The following is a 5038-nucleotide window of genomic DNA, read 5'->3' on the forward strand; positions in this document are numbered from 1 at the left end:
GTTTTAGATCATTGTCGTTGGCAGAAAGACCAACTTTTCTTATTATAAGTGCAGCCCTCAAGCCGGCTTGTTCTTCCGTGACCTCAGTGGAATTTAAAGGATACAGTATATATTCTGTATTGCAGCTGCTAACTCCTGCCCACTAATTGCCTTGCAGATCCAAGGACCCCCGTATATCATGTTTACTTTGGGAAACTTAAACAGCATATGGAAGAAGTGCATTTAGGGATCAGTTAACAGCCTCACAGGAACTATGTGTCAAGTGTCTTTCGGAAGCGTATTTATCAATCTAAGGCTACAGCCCTATGCACACTGACAGTAAACCACATTGAACTCAGTGGGACCCACTTCCAAGAAAATCTGCATACCATTGGGCTGTATTATTCAAATCAATAAACATCAAGACACATTAAGCATCCTGAACGATAGAATTATACTGCAGTTTAAACGCAGGCAAGCACAGTGTCCAAACTAATTTTCACACAGATAGCTCAAAGGCCAGACTCTAGTTCACATTGTAATGATAGGCAATGAAAGTGATGAACTGCATACCATATAAAGAAACCAGCTAAAATGACACATTTCTTTGTTCTGAAGATATGGTTGGCATTTTAAGTAAACATTACTAATAAATCTATTAAGGAAAGTAGCACTCATAAAATGGATACTGCCATCTTTACGAAATACACATACGCACACAGTGATAAAATACTGCATGTTCACGTCTACTATGTGCCTTCACATAGTAGAAAAGTACTATACTGTAATTTATCTTCCCTCATTTGTCATCAGTGGCTTTGAACTGATGCTTGAAAAGGTTTTCCCCACACACATGATCAAGTTAATGTGGTAGAATTATGAGCTGCTATCAATGGTTTAATATTTGCCTGTTTCCCACAGCTTATTCGAGATATTGCCCTTTTTGATCTTCATCATCTCGTTTTTGCACCTTGACCTAAAGTCAATACACAAACAAATGAGCTTGTTTTAGTTAAAGAATAGAGGACATGGTTTTAGTATTTTAGAGACATGAGATTTAGTGAGTCCCCAAATTTATGTAGATATCTTAGACTCAAGCTACATCTTGTTTTCTCTTCCTTCTCTCACAGCTAATAGAGGTTATAGTCTAGGTTAATAGCCTGCAGCTCCACATTCATTTAGTCATCCATTGATCATTAAAACATCCTGAAAGGACTTTGTGTTGAAGCTTTAATAGCTGTAATATATGGACACTTGCCCTAAAGCAATCACATTCTTTATGATGCTGAGGAAATATTTGCATGTAGTCATCAGCACTAATATGCAACTTTGTTTATTTCTCTCTTCCTTTCTTTGTTTTCTTAGAGAGCCATCTAATTGTTTCCGAAATGACTTCAATAACTTTGTCTTATCAAAATTTAAGTGCTTCTGGAAATTTGCTCTGATCTTCTATAACAATGTTCTGCCATTGTTCGCACAACATTATATAGCTGCTGGAACTGAGGATCACAAGGTAGATTTCCCCCCACCCCCTTATAATTGACTTACAGCCTTCTGACACTGGACCAACACCTCTGATTTACATACACTCATTCTGCAGTTGTCCTAGGAGAACCCATTCATAAATATCTTTGTCATTTTTGACACTTAGCGAAGTTGTCATCTCTCCCGAGGGTAGAGAAACAGTTCTTCCACAGTTAATTCATTTAAACAAATGCAGATTTAAAAAAACATTTTGAGCTGAATATTTACGAAGCAAAGACCAAAGACCAAACAGAAAACAATCTTGCCACTTATCAAACAGAAACAAACAGCAACTATGCCTTCCCAGTTCTGGAAGACCTTTTTAACATCAGGGTGGCATAGAGAAACCATTTGTCATGGCCTAAACTGATATTTTATTCATTTATTTATTTACATTATTTATATGCTACCCTACAAGAGAAGTCCCATAGAATTGCAATATAACCTATTAGAAGAGTCTTTGAGATAATGGTGTATGGGCCAGTAGTCTAAATATGGAATGATCGTTAGTATGTGGGGTGAATAAACAACTTAACCTTTTTAAATAGCCTATGGCCCAGGTAAAATTATTTGCCTTGTTGACCATCTGTAATTAGTAGCAATTACTGGGGGGAGGGGAATAGTTTGGAGCTACAGTGCTACCTCTACTTACGAATAACTCTACTTACGAATGTTTCTACATACGAATGGAGCTCCGTCCGCCATCTTGGATGCGGTTTAGATAGGATTTTTTCTACTTACGAATTTTTAGATAGGGTTGCTTCTACTTACGATTTTTTCTCCCAATGCATTCCTATGGGATTCAACTTACAATTTTTTTTTCGACTTACAAATGTGCGTTCGGAACACATTAAATTCGTAAGTAGAGGTACCACTGTACAGTATTAGTTTCACACATTTCACCCAATGTGACCCAGGAGTTGCACAACTGACTCTGCTCCTGATTTTCTAGTCATCCACTGTATATTCTTGTCTTTGTAATAAACTTCCACAGAAAAGTTGTTATTGATGGCAACTTCTACTTGAATGACACATAGTTTGGAGGGGGGGGAGGGAAGACTCTATGTGCAGGATGGCATAAATCTGTTGAAGCCATTATCCTCCTAAAGAACCTATTTCATGAATCATGGCACCTACATTCATGAAGTTTATGTCAAGCCACAGTGTTGGTTTGTCTGCTTATAGTAGCCAATATAATGTAATATTCTTATATTCTTATGATGGTGAAAATAGTCAAAACAAGTAGAAGATAATAAGGAAAAGGAAAGCAGTAATTAAAGTGACAGATCATCAGTAATCCCTCGGACATGGACAGAAGCTGTAAGGAAGAAGCTACCAATTAAATTTGCCAGGAAGCTTTGTTGAATTCAGTATTGTGCTTCAGTATTAAAGAAAGGGCATGGCTGGATGATATACTGCTATATTAAGGGCTGTGTGAAACCACCGTTCTAATTTCACTTCCAGCTGATTGCAAAAACAAACAAGCAGACCCAGTGCCTCAGCAGAGCCACCTTCCTAGTGGGGCGAATGTACGTCTTCGTATTAAGATTTTGCCTTGCACAAAAATATAAACCACAAATGAGAGGTTGTCAAGCTGGGAGGGCCTGAGTTTAGATCTCTGCTTAGTCATCAACCTATTCAGTGGCTTTTAACTATCAGTCAAAGCGAAATACATCATAAGACCATTAGGAAGGCAAAAAAAGAAGAAGATAACAATGCTCTTTGCACTTATGTAAGTACTGTGTAAAAGATTACTGTAAAAAAGAAATTGTTCCCGTCATTTGGTCTTTCTGTAGAACAATTCTCACCTGAGAGTGCCGTAGTACCTGGCAGCACAAGGTAAAGATTAAATGGCATGTTTGGCATATCTCAATGACCTAAAGAAACCCTTTCATTGTTGTTTTCGGGGGGGGAGTAGATTTGTTCCATATTTTCATAAGAAACCTAGGCCAGGCGTTGAATTACAGATGGGACATCTTAGAATTAAGAACTTGTCCTCCATATAGGAATTGTAGAAAATCAAGTTGACTGCAGTTCCCTGCCATGAACAATTTTGGTCAAGTACTCATCTAATAATGCTTGTTGCCACCACTATGTAAAGTAAAGAACATAATGAGCAAGATCTTTTCCACGCCTCCCAAAAGAATGATCTTTGTGCCACTGCAGTGAGTACTACATATATCATTCTATAGTTCACTGCTTTGTCTGTATTTGAAGGCTGCACAAAAAGCAGGTTTCTGCAGCTTCTAAGATTTCAAATCTGCAAAATAGTAAGGTCAGCTGCATGTATGATTAAAAATAAGAATAATAAAGTGTGGACTTTTATATAAGTGGCAGTGTATATGTGGCAATTTTATTTAGCATATACATGAAATATATACTAATATACCGGTATGACATTTGGGGAGAAATGAAACTTACAGACTCCCCATAGGTTTGCTGTAAAGGATCCATTTCTTGGCCTCTTCTCCAGCAATAGATGGAAAAGGGCAATAATTTGTTTTGACTTTTGAGGTGGAATTCTGTATCTAGATAGGGAAAAGAAAAGGTTCAGAGAAAGTGAGGTTGGGTGAAAATGAATGGGTTGAACAACTGGGGGGGGGGAATCCAATGGTATTATTAGTTAGGGAAGTGGCTGCCGTCCTTTTAAAAATGCAGTACTTGTTGATACTTTCCAGGTGGTCAATTTAATGTTCTTTTCTAGACAAGGTGCATTACTTGTCTGAATAGGTTCACCGTTATAGAGTCAAGCCAAGATGAGACTGCATTTTCAGAAACTCTTGGCTGTGCTTCAACCTTGTATTCACAAACACCTTGATTCAGCTGAAGAGAGCAACACATGACAAATATGATTGATTCAATCTACTGCTGATGTGGGAGGACTTAATACGTTTTTATAAAATGGTTCTGCATCACTGAGTGCATCTCCCTCTAAGTTATATATAACATTATGGCACAAGTTCTTTCTATTTTTTTTATAAAAGAAACATTCTCCAGAGCCCCTTGGGATTGTGTGCTATTTCAAAGCAATTAAAATAAATAAATCGATCTTCCTTTTTTACTTTTTCTCACATAATCATACCAAAAACTGGAGATGTTGTCGATTAACAATGCCAATGTACATTTCACCATCAAATGTGACATTTCAGAGGCTCAGACGTGCCAATGTGATAGATATGAGAAACTGGCATCGCTAGTGGAATTGGGAGGAAAGGACCGTCAAATTTGGGCTATGGAAATGTTCTACTGTTCATAAACATTTTGCTGCTCAGCGTGTCAACAACGATTTTAGTGACAACATCCTCTTTTTATTTAAGGCATTGCATATATTTGCACTTCAAAATGATCATATATTTTAAAGGTAAAGGTAAAGGGACCCCTGAAAGTTAAGTCCAGTCGTGAACGACTCTGGGATTGAGGCGCTCATCTCGCTTTAAAGGCCGAGGGAGCGGACGTTTGTCCTCAGACAGTTTCTCTGGGTCATGTGGCCGGTATGACTAAGCTGCTTTTGGCAAAACCAGAGCAGCGCACGGAA

Source organism: Zootoca vivipara, chromosome 8, assembly GCF_965207765.1.
Source record: "Zootoca vivipara chromosome 8, rZooViv2.hap1.1, whole genome shotgun sequence".
NCBI classification, from domain to species: Eukaryota; Metazoa; Chordata; class Lepidosauria; order Squamata; family Lacertidae; genus Zootoca; species Zootoca vivipara.